General features: G+C 46.8%; 1 long non-coding RNA gene and 3 other non-coding genes across 4 annotated transcripts in view; all 4 read left to right on the top strand.

Moving 5' to 3' along the window:
• Positions 1-26,716, top strand: part of LOC144174960 (uncharacterized) — a 95,448-nt gene that overhangs the window by 25,984 nt on the left and 42,748 nt on the right. The window lies entirely within an intron of this gene.
• Trnar-ucu (transfer RNA arginine (anticodon UCU)) lies at positions 7,232-7,304 on the top strand. Its single transcript has one exon. It is a non-coding gene; the product is annotated as a tRNA-Arg (tRNA).
• On the top strand, positions 8,064-8,136 carry Trnar-ucu (transfer RNA arginine (anticodon UCU)). The gene has a single exon. It is a non-coding gene; the product is annotated as a tRNA-Arg (tRNA).
• Trnar-ucu (transfer RNA arginine (anticodon UCU)) lies at positions 8,418-8,490 on the top strand. The gene has a single exon. It is a non-coding gene; the product is annotated as a tRNA-Arg (tRNA).

The raw sequence follows: 26,716 nt of genomic DNA, 5'->3' as shown, positions 1-26,716 counted from the left end.
ATGCTTCGCATGTGTGGCCTTTTTCTCTAGCAAACAAGACATCGGCGTTGAGGCGAGCCGCTTTGTTTTATTTTTATTTCATTTGCTTTTCTCCATACTGCGTCACGACGGTGGTTGCTGCTTCTAAATTTGTTCAGTCGAAGGACGTTCGAAGTTCTTAGGCCTAACACATTACCAAAAACATCAACAGCCTATTGAGGTCCACAGCAGGGTGAAGGCCCCTCCCATTGACCTTCAACTGCTTTTGTCCTGCGCTGCTCGAGCACATTTTTTATTCCCAAATTTTCTTACTGGTCCTTCCATCGAGTTATTGGCCTTCCTTTTCTTCTAGTCCTGTCTCTCAGTACCCACTGTTAGTCTGGTGGTCTGTCAGAGCTAAAATATTGGAACGGACATATATTCTTTGCACTCATCAATTTTTGCTGTTTACACATCGAAGACGACGACGGCAAGCAAGAAAGAATTCGGCGGAGGTGTTACTAACACCTTTCCAGCCCACGTAAGGGAAACTAGCCTGGTCCGGATTCCAGGATACAGTTGTATGTACATTAATCAAGCCGCTGACAATACCGTAGGGGGCGTGGAGCTGCATGGACCGGAGGTCAACGTTGTCCTTCAGGTAGCCGAAGGGATTTCTACTAGGTTTCGGAGGCCCATTTTGCTCCGAAGCTGTCCAGCCGATGATTCCTCTGGCTGCCCCGGTACAGAAAACCTTGGAGTAGTGTGACTTTTGGAGGTACTCCTGGAGCACTCTTGGAGGCGTGACTTTGCTCAGTCTTGACTGTGTGAGGTCACGCTTACAGGCTTTCACTGCCGAAAACCAAATTAAAATTTTTACACGCAAAGCAAACAAGTTGTCCGGATGGTTCTAGTGTTACTTCAAAGGGTGTGCGTGCTGAAGACCTTCGATACGTGCCCCGATAAGCTGGTCGCACTGCCTCCTTTGACCTCGCTCCTTGGGCTGTCCATGAAGCAACCTAGAAATAAATTCTACGAGCTCTTCGCACGTCTTCTCTAGCCGGCAACAAATTTGTATCAAGGTGTGCTGCATTGTTTCTGTTTTAATTTTCATGAAATTTTGTTTGCTTTCTTACGTACTCCGTTACGTCAGCGGTTCTTGCGCGGAATTTTCCACAACCGTAGGACGTTACGGTTTTTCCTTCTTTTAATACTCAGAGCAAGAATATCAGGTATCAATCTACATTTTGTTCTGTATGCATTAAATTTCACTGCAAAAGGGTGTACTGAAGGGGCTGTTGGTACATTTTAGCGTTTAAAAACAGCGCGTCCCTTAGTCCAGTCTTCCATGCCGTTTTTAAACGCTAATTTTCACTTTTTATTGATAACCGCGACGACAAACACGAAAGATCCCGGACGATACCTTGTTAACGTCCTGGTTGTCAAAAACACTGTACTCTGTTATCACGGGTTGTTACACTGCCATTTACTAGGAACCGCGGCCCTGTCTAAATTATCGAGCTTGGAAAGGGGGGTGGGGGGGGGGGGGTGTTGGCTGAATGGAAGAGGCCATTAACTCCACCTACCGTCATTTAAAGGAACAGTACAGATAATTACTTTTATGTCTCAAGTTACCCATTAAACCCACGTGGTTTCTGCGCGTGCTTTGATCCCGACGACCTGCCATTTCGCTGTGCCCTTCAGTAAAAAAGAAACATGAACGATAAAGTCGGAATGTTTTGTAGAGTACGTTCACGTCTTTTTTTTTTTTTTTTTTTTAGAGGCTCAGGGGCTCAGCTGTCGGCGTCTCCTGTCGTCGTCTTCATTTCATGTAGTCATGGTACTAAAACACCGGGACACTCGTTTTCCAAGGCTTCGTGCTACAACGTAACGCGTACTAAAAGAACACACCGGGACACTCGTTTTCCAACGCCTCGCGCTAGAACGATTCGTGTTTCAAAGACACTGCAGCGAAGCTGCATACCTCTACCCCCAGCGGTTTCATCTCCGTACGAAAAAATGCCAAGGCGCCAGAAATACTTATACACTCATGCTTCGCCCCTCCCCAGGTTTCACGTTAGTGCAGATGACCCGGTTTTTAATTGTAAATTGGTTATTTGCTTCCACTTTTTGCTTTTTTACCCTTTTCTTCCTTTCATGTTCTTCCTTCCTTCCCCTGTATTTTTTACTGAACAAAATTTGGTTTACAATGTATACCTACAAGAAGTTTCCCCTATTCCTTAAAGCAGCGCTATATATACCAGATTCAGAAAACCCAGAATTTGCGGTGCATTCCTTGGGCCAATAAGTCAAACACGAGAACAAATTCTGTTCACGAAACACGGGGAAAATGCCCATATTGTTGTCGTAATCATGTCACAGACGGACACAGGATAGAAAATGACGATCATTTTAAAATTAAAATCGAACTTATCCCAAAGCTGGTGGCCCAGCGACTGTGATGCCATAAAGCAAGTGCTCCGTTCGGCATCTGCAGGAACTTGTTTTTGGATGTGGTTAGCACTAGTTTCAACAAAGTTCATCATCACGCAGGTTGCCCAAGATTCACGCATGCACTCAACGTACACGCATACACATACAAGCATTCACAGCACACGCGCGCACACGCGCACACGCCCACACGCGCTTGCGTGCACATATGCAGACGTAATAACGCGACGCCTAAACATCAAGCGGGAAATTTGAAACCAACGGCAATAAGGAAAGTCGTTTTATCAAACTTGAGAGAACCGCGCCTCATCACCCCGGAGGTCAGCCCCACACCTTATACTTGAATGGAGCGAGCAAGCAAGCAAACAGGTCGGTTTTCTTTGCACTTAACGCTCTTCTACTATTCATACTCGATTAGGTCAGCGTCCACCCTGCGCGGATATGTACGTGATACGGTTTCGAGGGAATTTCCGATCTATCATAGCAACGAGATGAGTTCACCGATTGCTGCATATCTATCTGTTGCGGTAATCGGTATACTCCGCACCTGTCGGTATTTGAATATAGGCCCGGGGTGGTTTTCTTCTATCGACACGAGTAGAGACTGGATATTTATTTAGCACAAGACCGTATTTTTTAAGTGCGAATGCACTTCTTAAGCGACCCTGAATCACGCGTCCACCGCCGTCCGTCCGTCCGCACCACATACCCACTTAGGGCGATTGGCCAAGAAGAGTTTTTAAGTGCGAAAGCGACCCCACCACATACCCACTTAGGGCGATTGGCCAAGAAGAGTTCCTTCGCTACCCATTCGGCATATCTTCGTGATACTAACCACTTCCTACGGGAAATAGTGCGAATGCACTTCTTAAGCGACCCTGAATAACGCGTCCACCGCCGTCCGTCCGTCCGCACCACATACCCACTTAGGGCGATTGGCCAAGAAGAGTTTTTAAGTGCGAAAGCGACCCCACCACATACCCACTTAGGGCGATTGGCCAAGAAGAGTTCCTTCGCTACCCATTCGGCATATCTTCGTGATACTAACCACTTCCTACGGGAAATAGTGCGAATGCACTTCTTAAGCGACCCTGAATCACGCGTCCACCGCCATCCGTCCGTCCGCATCACATACCCACTTAGGGCGATTGGCCAAGAAGAGTTTTTAAGTGCGAAAGCGACCCCACCACATACCCACTTAGGGCGATTGGCCAAGAAGAGTTCCTTCGCATCACCCGTGCATTCGCACTTCCCCATGCTCCCCTTCGGGGAAATGCGGGTGAATTTTTTCCTTTGTTATTGTTGTCGTTGCTATTCTAGTTGACGGAAGATCTGCAATCAACACGATACGAAAGGGATGTTTAAAGAATCTGCTGTTGGTACCTACATTTGAGCTAAAAATTCCGACCATATCATTTACGGGCATCAGAGTTACCGTTACAACGTGCTTGTTCCCACCTAAAAAATGAGCCGCACGTTCGACAACCAAACGCGTGCGCACGCAGACCCACACATCCACACACATATGCACACACACACACACACATACATACATACAAACATGCATGCATGCATGCATACATACATAAATACGCATGCATGCATGCATGCATACGCACATACATACATGCATACATACATACATACATACATGCATACATACATACATGCATACATACATGTACATGTACATACGCATATGAATGCATACATACACACACATACATACCTTCATGTATAAACAGGCTAAGGCCAACAATAAAGAGACCGCAAGAAACGCGCAAGGGGAGCATCGTTTTCCAATCTAATAAATTCTAATAATTCTAATCATTCTAATAATTCTAATAATTCTAATAAATATTCGAACTCGAAAGTTGATACCCGCGTCTTTGCTTCCTTCGCTGCAACTGGCGTTCGAAAGGGATGAGTTGAACAGGCAGGCGTGTGGTCAACCCCGCCACCGTGCTCGGCATACGGCGACGACGAATGATCGCGGCGTGGCGCTTATCTTGCGTCGAACCCGAGTCCCTCTATTTTCGAATGTTTGACCGTGCGCTGCGTGGCATGGCGTGCGGCCTAGCACAGCGCAGCCTCCCCTTTTCCGCGAACACACCGCAAGGCCGTCGCTGTAGCGAGTGACGGGTAACGGCCGCGAGGTGTGGACGGGAAGATGTCATTCAAACAGGCCAGCGGCTCTTGGCGTAACTGCCGAGAAAGCCAGGCGGTAGAAAGAGCAAGCCTGCTGAAATAAACATGGGAACGCAGCCACTGCACTCGCAACGTGCACTGCGGGTTCGTTCCACCATATCACGCCCTTCCTACCCAGCCCGCCGATCACACACTGACATTGCCTCGACGCTGAGGTTGCGAGCGAAGTCTGTGTTCGCGCAATGAGTCTTCGGGGGAGCAGCCACTCAAAGAGGAAGCCTAAGAGGGCGCCTAGCGGCAGTGTGAAACAAGGAAGAAAATGTTGAAGCTCGCTTTGACTAGCGTGCAGATGAACAAATGTTCACCTATAAAATAAAAGTCCTTATTTCACCTGCTACGATATCCACCGTGTGAGTTCACCGTTACAATATATGCCCAGGTTTTACGGCCTACGCATGCATTCGCATACGTGAATTTGCATGCGCTGAACTACATACATGAACGAGTGTTAATCGATTACTTTAGGGAAAACCACTAATGCCTAATAGGTTCCTGCAAAGAGATAATTTGGCACCCACCAGAAATGCAACCGCACGTCTACAAAGAAAAGCTATACGGCTTTCTTACAAACTTTTTGGTAGAAGAGAAATTTCTCGACCAGGACGATTTGTTCTTCAACTGCGAAGTTTCAGAGAAAGCTGTATAGCTCTCCTTTGCAGTCTTATGGCTACGTGTCATGTGGGTGTCAATATTTTCCCCGTAGGCGCGATACCGCCTCGAGGGACGGACACTCACGCATGCGCAAACACAGATCAGAATTTTTCAGCCGGGGTTTCGAAAGAGAGAGAGATATTGAGAGAGACAGAGAGAAAATTAAAGCCGTTCCACTCAAGTTGAAAGCTGTCGGAAGTGCAGAGCAGTGATTCGCCATAACGGGCCGTAGGACCGTTTTCCGCTGACTGCTACCACCCAATGCAATTCAAATTTCCCCCCTTCGCAGTGCTCGCGTGCCCCCTGCCTGAAGCTGCGCCAGCGGGGGATCTGTTCTTTTTGTGCCTGCTTTTCTTCCCGCACGTGCCGGCATTGCACTGGCACTTTTTTTCGCTTACTATCGCAAAAACCAACCCAACGAGCATTCCTAAACAAATGAATGCGGGCGCTGCCAGTTAATTACGCATACTTGGCCTTAAATGCACCTGCAGTTTTTTTCTTTCGCAAAACAAAGGGGAGATGTATGACAAGCGCCAGCGGTTCACGAGTTTCGAGCGCTTATATGGCTTGGATTTCGAAGCCTCTGGGCTACGCCGCGACGACAGCGGGTATACGACGGAACGCCGGCTCTGCTTGGGTCCAGCGAGCCAGCTACGACGACGAAGAGCGGCACAAAAGTACTCTGCACTTAATAAATGTTTTCATTGAGAACACAGTGGAGTATTCGGGGCGGCTGCCTTAGTCCGGGACACCTTGAGCACGGGCCACATCAGATGCCGTCTCGACCAGCTGACGCTGGTCCTCGATGGTGGAGCTGACCAAGGCTCTCTCTCACAAAGCTCGTGAATCGGATGGATTTGGGCGGAGGTAGTGGGGTTTGTTCGGAAACTATCATGTGAGGGAACGTCCCGGGGCCCCGCATAATAGGCACTGCAAGGAAAAGAGTGTAGGAGCCAGAATGTGACTTCGGATGGGGTGGGGGAAAGTTTTTCTGGAGGGGCCTAAGGAGTCGGAAGAGCGGCCGTCATCGTTTACATACAGCAAAGGGCCCGTTTTCATGATTTTCTGATTGTAATACCGGAAATCAGCCTGTTTGATAACGAGCCTGCGTTAAGTTGACCAAGCACGCAGTTTAACTTAGCAGCTTAACTAAGCATTGGCTTAGCCAGGTTGATCAGTTCCAAAGTTGATGAGTAAAGTCGATCAGTAGATATGATCAGTTGCAAATCTCAGCTGGTGCAGCATATATGTTAGAATCCTACAATGAGCATTATATAGAGAAATAGCGACAAAGTTGTATAAAAAATTGGTAGGCAATTGTATTGCGTTCGGGAAATATCGCCATCGCATACTTTCCCATGCGTTATCCCATCCCCACCATGCTTAGAACATGCATGGCGGTGTGGCCACTGACTCACTTAGTAGGGAACAATAAAGAACTCACCCTCACATTACTCGCCGCTGACGAGTGACCTGCTACTGGTTACTGGTTACCCGCAAAACACAAGTGGCATACGATTTGTACAGATGAACATTGCAAAGATTTGCCGCATATCGTTCGCACCCAGGTGCCATCTGGTGTTAAAGCCTTTGTCAGGACTCAATTACGGTCGTCTTTTGCACCACAAACCTAGGGAATTTTTCATTGTGAGAGGAAATAAATATAATAAAACAGAATAATTAAGCTACGAGAAAAACACTTCCAGGCCACGCAGGGCTGCAAAATAATTTCAAGCCTACGCACGGGTGGGTTTTATCAAAACAGTGGCCCCAGGGCAGGGTCTGTTCGAGACAAATTTTTTTGAGAGATTTGCCAGAAACTGTGATGTAACAGAGAAAGAAAACGGCGACGAGGGCATGTTGATTTGCTTAGCGCACTGGACTTACAGGTGACACCTGGCTAACTGCTTGTTTTGTTCATCTCTTGCATCCTTGTTTTGTTTCACTTAAGCAAAAACAAGTGGTCCCTGTGGCGCAGCGGAAAGCGCATTGGACTTCTAATCCAAAGGTCCCGGGTTCGAATCCTGGCAGGGACGATTTTTAAATTTTTTTTAATTAGCTGAAGTTGCGCGCTACTTGTTTCTTTTCACCGCATAATTTCAAGTTTGCGCACGGGTGGGTTCCATCAAAACGGTGGTCACAGGGCACGGTCTGTTCGAGACTAAGTTTTCCAGAGAATGCCGGGACCTGTGATGTAATTGAGGAAGAAAAAAATTCCCCGCATTTCCCCGAGGGGAAGAATGTGAAAGTGCGAATGCACGAGTTGAATTTGCGTGGTTCGGTAATGTTCGCGAAAGAGAGATCACACACACACACACACACACAACTACAAAGAAAGAAAGATGCATTTATTCACAGACACCTATTTGTGTTGTCGTTGTACTTGATTGCTAGAGCGGATCTCAGCTTTGAAATTTCGTGTCAGTACTCCTTTAAGCAGGTGCATTAGCCCTTCTCACGCCCGATTCTTGGCCAATCCCCCACGTGGGTATGTGCCATGTCAGCGGCGAGGCAGCGCGCGCCCATCTCCCTCGTTGCCAAGGAAGACGAGGAGATTCCTGGCCAATCCCCCACGTGGGTATGTGCTATGTCAGCGGCCAGGCTGCGCACGCCCATCTCCACGTGCGCGGACATCGCCGGTGGACGCAGGTTCAGGGTCGCTTAAGAAGTGCATTGCACTTAAAACGGTGATGACATGTTGACTTGGTTTAGCGCACTGGACTGCCAGGATAAGTGCTCGTTTTGTTCATCTCTTGCGTCCTTGTTTCGTTGCAATTTGTAAACGAAAACAAGTGGTCCCTGTGGCGCAGCGGAAAGCGCATTGGACTTCTAATCCAAAGGCCCCGGGTTCGAATCCTGGCAGGGACGATTTTTAATTTTTTTTTACTGAAGTTGCGCGCTACTTGTTTCTTTTCACCGCATAATTTCAAGTTTGCGCACGGGTGGGTTCCATCAAAACAGTGGCCACAGGGCATGGTCTGTTCGAGACTAATTTTTCCAGAGAATTGCCAGGACCTGTGATGTAATTGAGGAAGAAAACCGTGACGACATGTTGACTTGGTTTAGCGCACTGGACTGCCAGGATAAGTGCTCGTTTTGTTCATCTCTTGCGTCCTTGTTTCGTTGCACTTTGTAAACGAAAACAGGTGGTCCCTGTGGCGCAGCGGAAAGCGCATTGGACTTCTAATCCAAAGGCCCCGGGTTCGAATCCTGGCAGGGACGATTTTTAAATTTTTTTTAATTAGCTGAAGTTACGCGCTATTTGTTTCTTTACTCCGGTAATATTGGAGCCAACGTCCCCTTATTTGTATAGTAAAATTAAAAGGAATGAATTAGATCTGCGAATTTTTGGTATATTTACACCTTCCAAATCCAGATAAACTCTGATAAAAGCTGGTGAGAAACATGGCGTTTTCATGCATTGACCAATATTGTCTGGCAAGCTCCCTTTACTTGCCGTGCCAGAAAGACAATAAAGATAATCAAACACCCCCCCCCCCCAAAAAAAAAAAATCAACAAAACATAAAAAACATAGACATACTCATAACGAATGATACCACAATCACGCGTAATTGGGGTGTCATGTTGTGACGCTACAAATTTGGCGTCAATAGAACGTGGAAACTTGAGCAGATTTTGTCCAGCAGTTACCTATTGCTATTTTGGCAATACTTGCACACTTCTCTGGGTATACAGTCCACGTTTCAATGCTGCATGATCACTGGACGTTTCACGCAGTGCGATTACATAGACTGTCATTAGTGGCGTTCAGGGCATGCAATGCATACGTACAACACGTTGGCATTGAATCAAAGGGCGGAAAACTTGCTGCAAAAAAAGCTGGGCATATAGTGTACTCTCACTGAAAAATCGGTTGATGGGGCGGGTAGCAGTAGTATAAACGTTTATTTGCCAGAAGTGGGTAGAGGAGGGGGAATGATCTTCCGCGTTGGTTTTGAGGTGGTCATCCTACGTGGTTGGCGTCCCTAGTCCGGGGTCCGGGGTGCTATGGCCTGCCGCGGCACGAACGGCCCGGGTCACCACGTCACGCTGGTTCTCCAGGAAGGCGATGGCCAGCACGGCCTCCCACTGCTCCGGTGATGGTGCCATGATCTCCGCGAGTTCCTTAATGCCATACACTCCAATACCATGTTGTATAGGGTTCCGCCGCAGAACTTGCATTCGTAGCTGTATAATGTGAGGTACACCACGTGCAATTGTGTGGCACATGTGCAGATTTCCCGCTCATGGCACTTCTTTCAACAGTGATTACTCTGTAGTCATTTAGCGAAATGCAAAACAATTTGGCGCAGGTAATATTGGGGCTGAAAAATTGCTTTGTGCGCAGTTTCAAGTCTAGCACGTTGCTCGACTAAGCTCCACAGCCATGGAAACTATCCCACACAAATGCATGGGGTATAGGATTTCACAGCAAATCACACAAAAAATATTCAGAATCCTGGAAACTTATTTTAGAGTTTTCATCCCCACGTTGACGTCTTGCTTTATGCCAAATATCACTTTCCTGAAATGGTTTCGCTAGGTTCCCGAGAGGTCGGAAGTTTGAGCGAGAAAGCCGGGGATGTGTGGGAATTGAATTTGTCTGGTCGTCGTAGTTGTGTTGATTTTTCTTTGGTGAGCTTTGGATGTGGAGGTGGGTATTTCGTTCCTTGTAAGCGTGTGGTGTTCCAAGATGTCTCTACTTCGTGTGGCGATGGGTGGGTAAAATGCTGCAAATCCTGTGTTGGCATGGTCGGGTTCTAGGGCATCACGTTTTTGTCGCGTTTTGAGTTCGAGGTTATTGATCTCTCCAGTGCCGGTAATGCGAGGGCAAAAGTGGAACACCCAATGTGAACAGGCTGAGATTTAGGTCCGTATAAGTGGTCGCTTGTTTCTTGTATGTTTCTTGTGTTGGTTGTTCACTGGCCGCCGGGGTTCCATTTCATATCTCTCTCTGGACGCCCTTGTTTGACGCTGTTCAGCGGATGGTCACTTTGGTTAGATGGTTTGTCCGAAGGCGCTTCAGCTGCTTAAGGTACGCAGCTGCATTATCTTGCTTGTAGATGGCCTGAGAGGTATACAGGCACTTCATTCGAGCACGGCAGATTAAAAAGAATTCAGGGAAGTTTAACTCACGCGCAAAACTTGAATGACGAGATGTTGTAGGTGAGCACTGCCGGACACAAAGTTAAGTTTTAGTATCATTGTTTATTTGCATCGTTGCGGTGCTAGTAATCGTTGTAATATGCATCGAAGAGGTCGTTGTCTTCTTCGCGACGAGTGGTGCATGCACAGTCATCCTCAGCATTGTAGACTTCCACCAGCTCAACTGGCGAAGCTTGCACTAAGTCCCGCAAGGCTTGAACCATAGCGAAGCTGCAAGATTTCTTTATACGTGGACGCTGCGGGGCACACCACCACGCATTTGTACAAGTTTAAAATTGTTTATTTGCATGTATCGTCGTTGCATTGCACTGTGCTATTAGTAGTCACCATCATATGCATCGATATCGTCGTGTTCATCATGCCAAGAATTATATGCGCGGTAGCGCTTGATGACAGTGCTGGAGCTTTGTTTTTCGTATTAAAGCCTTTGTGTGAGCAGGGGACTCGACGGTCAACGCGTGGCACGTGCTCAGCAGCGCTCGGAATTTTCCCGCTCCTCGTGGTTTTCGACATTTTTTTTTTTTTTTTTTGCTTAAGCCACTGCGCGTGCCGGGAGCGCTCGGCGGCCGCCGCAAGGAACGCGCTCACGAGCGCATGCCCTTCGAGATTCCCCCGAGATTCCCCGCGCGCGTTGAGCAAAACGAGCGCGGGGTGATCGCGGAGGCCATGACGAGCGCTCCGCATTTTCTTGTATTTTTTTCTGCAACACTGAACTAACGTCTTTTACAAGAGCTCCGCTGTTAAAAATTTGTAAGAGCCTAAGGAGACCGTGGAAAGAAAATACAACTCTTCCTTATATAAAACGACCATTCTTTGGCAAACTTTGTCAATTGGGGCTCTGAATGACACTGTTTCCACTAAAAAAAGGCCAGAAACATTAAAAAAAACTTTGAGCGAAAAACTTTTTGTGCATCACAGAAAGCAGTGACCTAATAATCCATAAAACAGAGTTATTACTACGTTAATTCCATGCTAGCATCCAACTCGTGTAATCGAACCGCAACTGGAGGCCCACTGCACACAGTTTTCTTTGCTGGCTGTAGCTTTGGTCTGCGGCCGCCAATTGCACAAAGACGTTCCCGTGACCTCATAAAGACAGGGACAGAAAGTGGCTGGTGGGTCGCCACTGCTTAATCTGTGTTGCTGCCTATCTGGAACAATTGGCCGAAATTTGTGTTGACATTAGTATCACTGTTTTGGGAGAAAGCAGCTTCTTGAATAAACAAAACTTCTTTTTTGTCTCCATGATCCATTTAAGAGAGAAAACAACCGTATTTTCTAGATTCTAAGCACCCCCCCCCCCCCCGCTTGTAAGCGTCCTCCCCTACTTTCGGGATAAAAAAATTGGAAAATAGTTAGCATGTGATTCTAACCACTCCCTTTTCTATACAACCATCGCAAGCTGGATTTCAGACGCGTGGAAGCGGTCCCGAGTTGACGGTGTGGTCAAGCCATTTATAAACCTTTATGTTACAAACCCCTTCAGAAGACGACCTGTTGGGGGATACTAAAAGCGGCGGCCCAAGTGGCACAAGGACTCGATTGGTAGTGAATGTGACTGGGTGTCAAGCGTAAGCGGTGGGTTCACTGTCGGTATTTATTGTTCTTTTGAATGTTCACCAAATTAAAAAAAAAATTTTCCTTGCCCCCATCTCGTCGAAATGTGGCCGTTAAAAAAGTAATGTTGGGGGGTAATTTAGGTTTATCGAATCTAAGCATCCCTCTTACATTGGGCATCGAGATTGTGGAAAAAAGGCGTGCTTAGAATCAAGTAAATACGGTATTCCTTTATAAGCGAGACAGATATAACTTTAGTTGAGAAGCAAAATTACTTGTGGACATTCTCCATTTGCACGGGCCAATACGTTTCGCGACACGTCTCGCATTTATCGACGCACTCGCCTCTGCTTCGCTTTGCGTCTATATCTATACACACGTACGCGTGTTATCCACAGTTTTTGTTCTCTCTTCCGGATTTCGTAGTTTCCTCACCAGATTCCGACCCGGAATGAAACATTTTATAATAATTTTACGTTTTTATAAAGATTAGCTGGAGAAATCTACCTTACCTTAAAAATGAACCCTTAACAACATTAAGTTCGAATGTTTTTGTTTCTGCGCATGCTTTTCTTTTGTGCTTCCATAAATACTCGCAGTTATGGACTCTTCGCGGCGCGGAAGGACCGCCGGTTGCCACGATAAGGTGCCGGAGCAACTGCTGTTGATGTTCTTAAGTTGTAACCCAGTATGGTACCTTCTTGCTGTCATTACAGGGCGGTCATATTGAGAACGATTGTGTTTATTATTTCCCTGATATTCTATACAATATTTATGCTCACGGGCATTCACAGTAAATTTCTTAAGGAGGAAAGGTAACTGCACCTCGTGTGTGATCATCCGAAAAATGCTACTGAAACTGTTGTCATTGAAAAACGGAGAGATGACCATCCAAGGGCAAAATTCTATATAATTTTGGGGAACAATGCGAGAAGTTATTTAGCCATACCTCTAGTATTCGCATTGAAACTAAGCTTGGCCTTTAGAGACGCGACCTCAAGTCCGCAAACGGGAAATTCCCCTCGCCCCCTTTCGGACGCCGAGGTTTATGTGATATTATGTGTACCACGTATAATGTATCAAAATACCCCACGCCTTCCATCGTACAGCCCGTATTATGCTTGCGGTATCACGTACGCGTGTTGCCCGGAAGGGGATGCCGAAGCCTGCCAACTCTTACCTTTCCTTCTTCCTGATTGCCGCGAAAACGGCAAGTGTAATGCACCCAATGGCGTACGTTTCAACAACCGAAGTCCGCTCACGTAAGCCAGTGGTCTTTTTTTCTTCATTAACCCCATGTTGACACGTCATGCCAGAATTTGTAGAAGAGGTCCTCACCCTCCCTCCCTTGTTTAATTGCAATTAGCTACATAGCTGCGAGTTTTCTTTAGTTTTCTGTTTTTTTTCGCAGTGAGAGCTACAAAAGAACACTTTGCGAAAAATCTGTCATCTTTGCGAAAAATTTGACATCTAGGGCTTAATTCGTTTAGTATGATCTACACATGGGTGGCGCAATCGTAGCTGCGGCCAAACGGTTCTTTCTGGACTTACCAGTACCGAATTGTCAGCGGAAGCTCAGGTACCACCTTCTAACAGACGGTGCGCCTATATCAGCACACCGGCAAGAGTGAGAACATATTTATTGGGACTGTAAGAGGACCAACGCATCCTGATGAGGTTGTGCAAGTGGGAACTCGGTGAAGGCTAGGTTCCGTGGTGAGAACGGTGTAAGTACCCGCGTCCGTCACACACACGGGCCGTAAACCTAGGTCTTCTTAAAAACTCACGCCTCTCTGGTAAGGATTCAGAGGAATTATTTTGCGTTGGCAAGATTCATTCTGAGAGGTTGTTGACGTGTTGGTGCAGACCTTCCTGGCGGGCTGTAGGAAGTTGGGGGCAGTCCGAGCTTTATGAACGAGGATTTGCAGTCCTCGGGGTTTTTCGCACGGCAATGGAGGGTGCGTTAGTCTATGGTGTAGGGTCATGAAAGCGTTGGCTGCGCTCTATGAAGCGAAGGCGGTGTTGTATATGGTGTTGTTGGCAAATGTCCATTCCGGTACCGTAGCGCTACACGTATCATTGTTCACGTATCTTGGACGGCTCACCCCACGGGGGCCGTGTGGTGAGCCGTCTCCTCACCATTTCGCTGATGGCTACTCTATGCTGAAGTTGTTTAAGCAAGGCTAACCGCTCCACCGCATGCCGCTTTGGAAGGTGTTCTTTTCACGAACGGGTACTGGATCACTAGGCGCGACATACTACCCCCGGTCCTCCAGTTTTTGAAGGATACAAACCTATGGGACTAGAGCTGGTTGGGCGCATATAGTTTCGTGCTATTAGGGTGTTTCAATTTCCGGCACTCCCTGCAAGGCTAGGTCCGCTTGTTTATCAACAATAATTTACTCACTCACTCACACCCTATACTGAGATGAATTCCGGACGCAGTGACAATTTGGTCTAGCGAGTGCCAGACAGAGAGAATGATCAGAGTTATGAAGCGCAAAGTCTCCGCCTTGACAGTGTGGAGAATGATGAATATTGTGTTGAAAGTGTATAGTGTCAATACCCTTGAAGAGGAGAATGACGGCCAGTTGGAGTTCCTCGCGCTCCGTTCGGAGTTTCAGTACTTTCACTGTTGGCGGGGTCATTCACGTGACTTCAAGAGAAAATGTGGGAGGAGATTGCGGAGTCGAAATAAATTACGAACCGAATTACGGTATCGAATTACGGTATCGAATTAAATTACGGTATCGAATTAAGCCGCCACGTTCTTCAGTACACCGGGCTCTGGGGGTTGTGAGCTAAGTGTGAGTGGAATACTCGATGTGCGTAGTAAAACTGGCATGATAACACCTCCTATCATCATAGTTTGTAAGTTTGGGGCCTTGGCGTGCCACGGTCCGTACTTTATACCGCGCTGTGTCGATTTTGGCTTCACTCGGAACGAGGGAGCCATATTGGTGGAGGTCCTCTAAGTTGGACTGGTCAGGAAGAGTCGCAATTGTGCACAAGAATTTATGACGAGAATTCATAGCTACTTCATTGGGTGGTGGTGATGTTGAAACCAGCCCCTTTAAACGTGATGCGGGAAGTCAGTAACGCTCGACTGTACTGGTGGTGGACCGGTGGCTGTGTTTCGGGACGGTGGCTGCGTGCGGAACGTGTGTTCGGGCGTGTGCGCGCATGCGTGTATGCATGTGTACGTGTGTGCGGGTTTACGGGTATGTATGTGTATGTTCATGCGTGGCCGGGGCGAATCATCTAAAGAATGTTTCGTCTTAAAATCGCAACAAAAATAAAAAACACCACCAGAAAAATAAAGTAATAGCAATAATAATAAACATCATCAATCATACTTTTTTATTGTGCCCATGAGCAAACAACCATGTAGCCTCAGTGCTCGTGCACAAATGGATATAAATTCGAAGGAATGCAAGGTTAACGAAAACACACAAGACAAGACATGACAAAAAAGAAGTGAAAGAGACAAGCAAACAGAGAACGAGAGAAAAGAAAGAGAAAAACAAACAAACGTAGAAAGCAAACTTTGACAGCGTATAAAGACAACATGTAAAAACTAAAAAAATTATAAAACATGAACAACGTACACACTACACACCATGAACACAAACAAAAGTGATATATATATATATATATATATATATATATATATATATATATATATATATATATATATATATATATATATATATATGCTATAACAAAACTGACAATTACATTTCATGAGCAAAAGAGAACATTTTCCCACAACACACAAACGAGCAAACTTAGCGCATCAGTCCCTAGCATAGAAAAATAAAATAAAGTCGTTAATGGGGACAGCATACTATGCAAAGCGCACGGCAACATAAGAAACAAACGGCAACACAGCAGTTCAACTACCACTATAAAATGAGCAATTCAGTCCGACAGAACAAAGAAAGAAAGATATCATTCAGTTCTATGTAAGAGGGAGTGTCTCAGCTGAACAGATGGAGGGAACTGTTGACATATGCAGTACAGAAGCCACAGCGAAGACAGTGCCTGTTAGAGGAGCTGAGAGTGCGGAAAGGACGGTACTTTCTCGGGGTCTTAAAAGACACTTCTAGCTTGAGTTAAAAAAAAAAAAAACAAAAGCTCCGAATACCAGGAATTTGTCCATGTATTAGCTTAAAATTTAAAGCCATTCCACCCAATGTGAAAGCTGTCGGAACTTCAGAGAAGTGATTCGCCATAATGGATTGTGGCGCCGTTATCCGCTCACTAGCTCTTACCACCCATCACGCTCTTCGCCGCCCTGTCTCATTCCTATCCTGATAAATTCAACGGAGGTTTATCCAACGAACTTCGAATTCCCCGCCTCCGCAGCGCTCGCACGCCCCCTGCCTGAAGTCAGCTCGAGTTCTGTTCTTTTTGTGCTTGCTTTTCCTTCCGCACGTGCCGGCGTTGGATTGCCACTTTTTTCGTTTACTATCGTAAAAACCGACCCAACCAGCGTTCCTCACTAAATGAACGCGGGCGCTGGCGGTTAATTACGTATATTTTGCCTTAAATGTACCTGCAGTTTTGTTTGCGCTAAACAACGGGGAGGTGTATGAAAAGCGCCAGCGGTTTCGAACGCTTATGGCCGTATAAACCGCTTGGTTTTCGAAGCCTCTGTGGGACGCCGCGACGACGGAGCGCTCTGTGGCTCTACTGGGGTCAAGCGAGCGAGCTACGACGATAAGGCGAGCCCCTAAAGGGATGTGCACTTAAAATGAATCTGTGGTCAGTCGTATCACGCCTAACCTGCAGATCAGGCAGCACCCCTGAGCACCGCAGTCCTAAGCATTGACGCTGAAGACACGCGAGTGAAGCGATGTCCATGTTGTCCAAGGATCGACAACTATAAGATGGGACCAAAGTTCTAAGCATGAAATAACTTCGTGAAGAAGCTTGGAGAGCAAAAGATCAGCTCGGTCACTTCAGCAACTCAAAGGAAGAAGATTTAGTACCTGATTTTCACTGGATATTGAGGCATAACAACGTGCGAGCCGCTGTTTATATATTCATACGGAATCTTTCCGCACCCGTTCAAGATAATGATGGTTGGGCTTGCAGGTTCGGTTCAGAACAGGCAAATATTCCAATTAAAGAAGATAACCTGATATGTAAAGCCTTTGAAAAGGAAGAGTAGACCTGAAATCTCTTGAAAACCTGCACATCGCGCCTAGATAGCGTAGTGCCCGTCCGACCATCTGTCTGATAGGGAGAATTTTCTAAACTGAGCGAACGGTTAAAGAGTACTTCATAGTCCTTAACTTCGTAAACTTCAGGACGTCGGTCATTATTGATAGTGTAAGAAAATGGAAGGGATGTGTTTTCGGGTGACTTGGGGTTTTGATGGGATTGCAATTAAGCACTGCCCATCGCACCAGTGTGCGACAGATGACATATCACGTTGAAGGGCAAGGCAATTCTCTGAGCAATAAATTATATTGTATATCTTTATATCACCAACAGACTGAAGGAAAAAGGAGCTTTTAATATCGAGGAAATGTTATTGCAAAGGGAAATTAGAATGGGAGCCAGCATGGACCCCTGATGTGCGCCACTGGCATTCCACAGGCGTTTGGCCCTTCACACTTACACACCCGCGTCTGTTAAGTAGATAGTTGCCTAGTAAAGCAACTAAAAGAGCATCGACGCCATAGTTCAAAAGCTTTTTCAGCACCAATGGGAGAGCGACGATGTCGAACACCTTACTAAAATCACAGTAAACAGCGTCAACCTGACCTCTGTGTCTTCTTTAGAAATCTGCGCCATAAAGCAAGCTAAGTTAGTTGCCCTTGATCGCCCACGGATAAAGCCATGCTGATTAGGTAACAGTGCAGTTTTCACGCATGTGGACAATACTGTGTGTAATGCGGACTCGGAGAGGTTGAATGCAACGCAAAGGATTGAAGTCGGCCGGTAGTAGGTTGAGCCTGTTTTGTTGCCTGACTTAAAATTGGGATAAATTCTGGATATTTTCCATGCAGCAGGAAATGTGTTGGTGATTAAGCAGTTGTTAAAGATAGACGTCTGTTGGTGATTAAGCAGTTGTTAAAGATAGACGTCAAAACATGGACGAGGATATCCTTAAAAGGTTTAAGTAAGGCTTTTGGAATACCATCTGGGCCAGAACACAGACCAGGTTTCTTGCGCTTGAGGCTGTCAACGCTGTGCAACGGTGTATGGATGAATATCCGGAAAGGACCAGTGTAGGGTGAAACTTATCAGTACTGGCATCAGAAATGTCCGAATATACAACCTGCACAACTGGTATGTCGGGGAAGCACATGTGTAAAATATTTCCACACCAGTTCTTTGTACGATTTGGCTGTAAAGAAGTGAAAGCTAGTAAATCAAAGGCCATGTTGCACTTTTGCTCAGTGTTATAAATCAGCGTGGGAAACTTGTTTTCGAACTTGATTGAACCTTAGCTGGGAATTTCAAGACACCTGCTCGTTCCCTGAGCACCGGTGAATAGTATCTGGACACGCATCTGAACGAAGCGATAATTCGATAACGCTCCTGCTAGCCGGACGCGTCAGAGGTTGCCGTTCCAGAAAGGACGGCTTTCTTTAAAGCCGCGACTGCTTCGTCGCGGATTGACCTGTGTTTACAGCGGACGCGTTGATAGCGAGAATGATTCTCGATTTCGTCCCACGTGGCAGGTGAGCGCCCCGGAGTGGATCTCCTGAATAATTGAAAATGCGCCCATTCCGCACCTTGACATGTTGTATTACAAAAAAAGTTATGTCGAACCTGGTGGAGGGGCTGGAGGCGTGGGGGATACTCAGCAAACCTTGCGTGACTAATTTCCATAGGTATGACCCCGATGTCTGGCTGAGGCGGCAACAAGCGATCCGACTGGCGATGCGCGAGCGTAGATGCGGAGCGATGACACCACGCGGGGGTCAAACGACCTTTCATTGCTTGAAGCAATAACGGGTTTCCTCTTGAAGCTGTTGCGTGCGCAAGTGCACGTAGCGAGTCAGCTAGCGGTTCGGGGTCCCGTTCTTCCTTCCCTCCTCTCCGAATGAGCGCGGCAAGGGATTAAATTTCATTGCCCGCGGAGCGGGGTGGTGACAGTGAGGCTCCTCAGGAAAATAGAAACTGTTTTTCTTCACACCTCAACGTGGAACTTGGTGAAACGTTACAGCCAAGCACAGCTGGCGATGTCTGTAGGCTGTTCCTCCCGCGCCTACACCTCGTTCAATGTTTCCGGCATTGCGTATATTAACCAGGGTGGAGTGGGCTCGTCTAAACACCACCAATAGCGAAGCAATGAGGACCATCATCTGCCTTTCTCGTTCGACACAGATCTCCACACTACAGGAAGAAACTGGCCTTGACACAATAGATGAATTAGTTCCACCGGCGGCGACAGGAACGCTCTCTTAAAGGAAAGGTGTACTTTAATGTGGCTGCCTTAAGTTGGTATATGGGCGTCCAATCTAACACGCCGCCAGTCTCTTCTCGCCAGCCCCCTCCTTGAACCCGAATACTGCTTACTCACGGCAAGCCTCTGATCCGGTATAGTCGTGTTGCGCCACAAGTTGCACTTAGTGTTAATCAACATATATATTTTAGTGGACGTCAGTGTTTCAGTCAGCCTCGTCACAACAGCCGTCGTAAACACTGACATGCAATTTTGTCAATACTGCCACTACTACGCTACTCACTGCCCCCCATCAACACTCACTGAGCTCAAAGGAATTTCCGATGCCTTGACAATTATGCGACAGCTTAAGTTTACAACAGCTTAGGGAACAGCTTAGGCTTAGGTTTATGACGTCAGGCCTAACGTCACAATTTCAGATTTAATACTTTGGAAGGACACCCACTCGAAAAAAGTAATCACTGTACACCAAGCAGAAGGTACCAATCATGCCGTACACGACACCAAACGCAACCGTTAGGCTTACGGAGAGAGAGAGAAACAATTTTATTGGATATAGTTTCTCTCTCTCTCCGTAAGCCTAAGGCTTACGGAGTGCACACCCGAGAGTTGCTGCGTGCTATTCTAGAAAAGTGATGCGTATCTGCAGAGTAGCACATTCTCTTAGTGTGGGATTGGCCAACCAAGAAATCTGTCACGAGAAAGCTTCTCGTTCAACCATCGTCGTCGTGAGACGAAGGGGTGCATGATTTTTGTTTTTGACACTAATCATGTACAGGTTAAAGCGGATGATGATGATGAATCAACTTTATTGGTCTGAGTCGAGGTGCTGGTATTAGGGCACCCGCCCAGTGGGAAAGCGTCCCGAGTCCGGGATGCCTTGGACCATGCTGGCCATCCGTGCCATTTCCCCTAATCGCCACCGGTCTGAGAGGTCGAAGCTGGTCAGCAGCTGCACCCACTGCTCATAGGTAGGGTTGGGGTTAGGGGTGAGGGCTGGGGATTGCTATCACTCCCATACCATGTGGTACAGGGTGCCTAGTTGGGGGAAGGATTTACATTTGGCGGGATATGGGGTGGGAAACATGGCATGTTGAAGGGTGTTATGTGGACAGGAGTTAGTCTGTAGTCGCCGGAAGGGGGTAGCTTCGTCTCGGGAGAGGTGTGTGTGGGGGGGGGGGGGGGGGGGATGGGTGTTTGCGATGCTCGTTTCTAGAATGGACGAGTATTACGGCGTTTGTTTGCAGTGGGATGGGCTTGAGGGTTTCTTCAGATTGAGCGCGGACAGTGGCTCATGCCGCCTTGTTACCCTTGAGGGGTTCGTGGCCTGGTTTTTGTTGTCGTATAACTGTCAAGGCGGTTTGCGATATGCGTGCAGTTAGGTACTTTCTGCCGGTGGTTTGGCTGTCAGTATTAAAGGTAAAAAATTATTCGCCTGCTTTGGCGGTGAGGGCAATGACAGCCTCTTCAGCCGTGTCGATAGACTTGGGGAAAACGGTCGCTGCAGTGAGCTCTATCCCTTTGGTATTGACGACGCTGGCGGAGTGTGCATACTTATGGGGGTATGGCGATGCGTACGTATATCACTTGCATGGGAGGCGGTGGTATTATTTATTAATGTTGCGGGATCTTGCTGCTCTGCATGCCTTGTTGGTGGGGTGCATATTACGTGGGATGGAAGTAACGTGAACGTTTTGTCGTATAGTCAGGGGGACGCGAATTTTTCTGGTCGTGGTTGGGTGGTATTGAGTACCGTAGTCTCAGGAGCGTTGCCCTACCCGCGAGAGTTAGTTTAAGACGTTGTAGTTGTACGGTGTGGTGGGCTTCTTGGATTTCTTCCCATCTATTGTGGACGCCAAGCGGCAAGAGTTTCATGGTTGCTGTCTTGGGGGGCAGGTCCAGGCCTGTCTTGTATGATCCGGGGATCTCTGAGTTAAGTTTAAGGACCTCGGCTGGTTTTAGGGCAACGTATGGAGCACTATACGCTATTAGGCTGATGAGAACGGCTTGTACGAGGCTAAGTGTGCCGATTTATTTAAAGTCGAAGCGGCGATGAGCGACTCGATGTATGAAGTGCATGAGTTGTGCGAGGGAGCGCTGTAGGGGGAGGATGGTCTGCGCACCTGAACCATCCTTTGGAATCGGCAGTCCCAATATGCGGACGTACGGGACGTTGGGAACTGGCTGGTTGTTGATCTTGAGTTCCGGGTTCGGTATATCTTGGGAGTTTTTCTTGGATGATCTTTTGCTGAGTGTTAAAAGGGCTGATTTTTCTGGAGCACATTGAAGACCGCGTGCCTGGAGGTATTGCTGTGTCACGGGTATTGAAGTTTAGAGAGCATCTTGTCGGGCTCAGGTGGATACTGCAGGGGTCCATACTGTAAGGTCATCCGCATACACTGCATGACGGATGTTGGGGATCGCTTCGAGCAGTGGTGGGAGGTCCTTCATTGCGATATTGAATAGCGGTGGTGAAATAACAGAGCCTTGCGGGGTGTTAAAGCAGTTGATTAAATTATGAACAGTTGGCTCCCAGAGAACCGCCCAGTGATCAAAGCGGGAAAATGAATCGTCTGGGTGAGCAAGGAAGCTGGGAAGCCCTAAACCTGGGTACGGCTGCGCGGAGCCTTTGTATACATCCCATTCCGCGCATGGCTATGTACTGCATGTTCGGGCAGTGGAGATTTCTTCCCTCACACCGAATGAACCGGTAATAGCTGGAGCTTGAAACCAGGTGACCTTCTAAATCTGCTTAGCCTCGGACAATTCTTGCTTGCATTCATCGCTGGCAGGGCGCTATTCGTGTTTAAGATTTTTCGGGCAGTTTACGCAACCCCATATGGAGCATGCAACCTTACAAGGATCTGTAGTTCCGCCCATTGTGGTTCCGGCTCAATGCGGTGAACTAGAACTTGTATATAAAACACAAAACTTCATATTTATAAGTAAACGGGTTCCGGCCAAGTGTCGGTGGGTCTTGTTCGGAACACGTGGGGCTTGGTTGGCTCAATACCAAGTAGTGCCACACCAGTATGGTTTTCCGAATCAGTGCCAAAAGTTTTCGTGAACGCTCAGAAGTTTAACATTGACCTTTGTACCTGCAAGATGCATTTTATGGTCACTCCGATTCGCGCGTCCACGGGTTGGAACAGTCATTCCTTATTGTTCCTCATTGTTCGCCAGGAATCGGTAGCTTTGAGGGGCAACGCGCTCGCTCCCCTAGAGTCACAAAACTGTGAACTGGAACGTGCAAGTGGTAAGATTTATTTATTTATTTATTTATTTATTTATTTATTTATTTATTTATTTATTTATTTATTTATTTATTTATTTATTTATTTATTTATTTATTTATTTATTTATTTATTCCAAATAACTACAGCACCCGATGGACATTTCTGTAGGGGTGTTAATTAGTAATCACAATAACAGCAAATAACCAATCAAAAACAAGCTAGAGAATGGTGATACAAGTTTGTCTTTTAACAGGTCAGAGCATAGCCACAAGATATGGTCAACAGCAACAAATTCAAACCAAGAATTTCCTTGATTTAATCAAAGTTTATTCTCCCTCTCTCTCTCTCTCTCTTAGCACTCAGGAAACACTCGAGCCGTAACATTGGCGCCGTAAGACAAAGCAACGAAAGCGAACAAAGAGACGCCCACACGTTGTAACAGAAAAGAAGCCGGTTGGAGTAATACGCGCCAAAAGACAAAGAAACGAAAGCTGAGAATAAGATGCAAATGCGACGCAGCAGTAAACAGGTTGTTAGTAAGCATCGCCGGCCTTCCAAGCACGTAAGCAAACGTAGGTGCCCCGAGCAATTTTTATTCGCATTTAGAGGAGCGCGCTGCTTTCCACTGGACTCGTGTTCTCGGTGCGGTGCGTACGGCTACGGACTGCGAACCGTCTAACTGAATAGCAGCAGTGAAATGGTGTCGCCTGCGGCATTTGGCGCTTCAAAGGAGCTGGAGTGCCGGAGAGAGCTCAGTCGCCATATGCATTCAGCAATAGAACCCTAATGCTTTCGCACTAGGTTTCTGTTTTTTATAAGCCCAACCATAGAATTGGCGATATTTGCAAGGGAAGAGGTAAGAAATTTTTTTTTTATATTGAATGATCATGTGACTTTTTAAAAAGAGACCTAGAAATGCGAAGCTCACACCCAAGCAGTTAGTGTTAAAAGCTTTACGTCTCTGCCATTTTTCTTCAGCGCCACGGATGTTTTCTTTCGTTTTTTCTTTTCGCGCGCAAACAATTGCAAGATCAATCTTTCGGGCTGGGAACAAGATAGGCTCCTGTCCAACCCATAGTTGCCAGTTACATAAATGACTACAAACTTCCATTTCATTAAAGTGCTAGAACAAACTAAACAATTTTTAGTCGATCTTTGCTTGTTCAACATTTCTCGAAGCCTCTACTTGCCTTGAAGCCATGGATACCGAACGAATGGTTCGTTTCAGCAGTTTCTCTAGAGAATGTCGGAAGAGTTCAAAGTGAACCAGTAGATGGCGTAAGATGTACACAGGCGTACTGGCTCCGTGCTTACCGGCAAAGCGGACGTCGCCATTGACGAGGAATTCGTTTTAATATTTTCTTTGTCTGAATTCATGTCGCGTGTTCATTTCTTGGTGAGGAGGCTTTACTTCCGCGGAGGCTAAATGGATGATGATGTTGAAAAACTGTTATTCAGTATCAGTCACTGAGCCTTTTTAAAACCCCTCGCTAAGAGTAGGTCAGTATCTTTACGGGCCTGGCATGCTGCCCAAGATTTATTGATGATCGTCCGTTAAGCTTCCAGGTCTGAGCTGAGCATCACAGCCAACCAAGTATCTATTGCCGGTGTATCGTCTGATATTTGTGAACACGTTCAAATCATGTTCGCATTTAGAAAAAAATGCCCGAGTAATGCAGTGGGTGTTAACGAACTCTCGGGTGGCACAATTCAATCAGCAGGCCTCAACCGCAACACATGTCATAGGCCAGCCTCTTCTTTCACGCCTATGACCCCAGATTTAAGCGTCATCTTGTAGAAGCCATGGCAGGGTACTTGGCAGAGATAAGTCCGGCAATACCCGTAGCAGTAATCGGAGCAGGAAGCTTACGGAATGCATGGTCACCCATAGAAAAGATAAGAAATTGGAATACCTTACATGCCTCAGCATGTGCCCTATGCGATTAACTGTGCATGATGTAGAATGTATAAACTTAATAGAACAAAATTACTTCCACACCACCTCCCCTGTGGGCTGAACTTAGCTCCTAAAAAGCGACGCCAAAACATTTGCCAGGGTTCGTCAACATACGTTTCAGATATAGAAGTGCCGGGGCTCATAATAAATTCTCAACGTCGCACGTGATAGGCGGCGATAAGAAACCCAATATCGGATTGAGACCAAGAAGTGAAAGTATTTGCATGCAGCGTACGGACAGGTACCGGGGAGGCGGACGGAAACTGGCAAAGAGAAGAAACAACTCCACGTGCCGACGGACCCTCGAGGCCAGTACCGCCGCTGGCATCTTTGCTAACTTCACGCGGCTGGTCTCTCGTCATGCACGTGAGCATGAAAGGTCGAATCGTGTGCGGAATCTTTTTGAGGTTACCGGCTTGTGCGCTAAATCGGTGCTGCAAAAAACACGCGCAGATGTGCAGATGTGATTATGATTGTATCACGAAACCAGGGGGCACAGTCAGATGGGTCCATCAGTTTGGTGAAGCAGCGACTTTCGCTTGAGCGTAACGAGGCATTTTTAGCGCCTATAACAGGCCCCATCTCTGGAGGCATTTTGCTGAATGACTCAAAGCAAAAAAGATGGATTTTTTTTCGTATTCTTCGGAAGAAAAGTAGCGCGGTTTATTATCCGTGGTTTCTTTGAGTGCACTTGAAGAACAACTTCTTCATAGAGCAACCCCTTAAGGAATCGTCACAGCACGAGGACGACAGGGAGATTTGTGTTCACATTAAACTAGCAAAACATACCTAAATCACTAAGGCACAAGCGACGTTTTCAGTCGGCCGGTGCGAAAATGAACCTCAATCGAGACAGCAATACTCAAACTTTCCGTGATCTTAAATGTGTTGTTTAGGGAAATGGCAGCTTAGTTGGCCCACCGAGGCCCCATCATCGTTCCCTCTTTGACTTCGTACGTGAAGTGAACATTCTCATGTTCATTTAGTCCGGGCCCCATCATCGTTCCCTCTTAGACTTCGTACGTGAAGTGAACATTCTCATGTTCATTTGGTCACTTTCGTCATCATCAACTCATACCCACTTATCTATGGCCAGTGGCAAAATAAACGCTCTTAAAAAAAGTCGAATAGGAACAGCAAGAATTGTGTTGGAGGTCGAAGACGTTCTCAGTAAAATGCACGAGAAGCACATACGAAAACGAAAACACTGCGAACAAGAAGAAACAAGCCCTGTAAAGAATGCATCCGCCCTCCACAATTTGCTGCCGACCACAACAACCACCCCGCCTGAAACGAGCTCCTTTTCCATCGGAACAGGGGATGTATCTCTTCGGATTTCCAGTGAGCAGCCTGCGTGCGTCACAATCCGGTTTTACAAAGCCGCCGTGACGCAAGGTCCTTGGAATAGACTCCACTCACGCGCTAGCGAAATCGAGACGTATACGTTCGGAGGGCTGCGAACTTTAACCTTACCGCGCATTCAGTCTCGCCAAAGAAGCCGCACTGCATGTGTAGATGGCGCTGGAAAAAAAAAATACCGAGGCGGCAATTCGGAACAGCTCCTGAGGACGACGACCTAACAGAACAAGGAGACAACGCGATATAAAATTGAAAAATGTGTAAAAGCAGTTATGAGCAAGATAAATATCAGCGCGGTTACAAGCGAGACACTTGTAGCTTTTACCCCGCTGTTTTTCTTTATCTTAAAGTAAAGAAAAATGTGTGCATTGAACTGTTATGGGTAGTCGAACTGCCCGTAGATGTGAGTATCACGTAGACCTTCGTTTGTGCGACAAGGTTCGGCCATTGTGGCAGTAACGGAATCTCGACGAGGCTGCCTAATCAAAGTCGGTATTTATACGCGGACAACCCAAGGGGCCTTAGCGAAATGCTTGATGCGAAATTCATTACACCGAGTGTTACCACTGGAATTCGTAGACTGCGAACTGTTTACCTCCAGGAAAGATGTTTAGTGCGAAGAACGGCGTCCTTATGGCCTTGTGGGACTTACGGTCACCTGTGCAAGAAAAAGTAGGCTGCCACTCTGACAACCTGTGGAGTGAGTAGAGTGAGTAAGTGAGTGAGTGAGTGAGTGTGTGAGCGAG

This window comes from Haemaphysalis longicornis, unplaced genomic scaffold (assembly GCF_048455015.1).
Source record: "Haemaphysalis longicornis isolate Haplotype H1 unplaced genomic scaffold, Haemaphysalis longicornis Haplotype H1 scaffold_3, whole genome shotgun sequence".
NCBI classification, from domain to species: domain Eukaryota; kingdom Metazoa; phylum Arthropoda; class Arachnida; order Ixodida; family Ixodidae; genus Haemaphysalis; species Haemaphysalis longicornis.
Note: the sequence above shows the minus strand (reverse complement) of the source record. Positions and strands in the feature narration are given on the sequence as shown.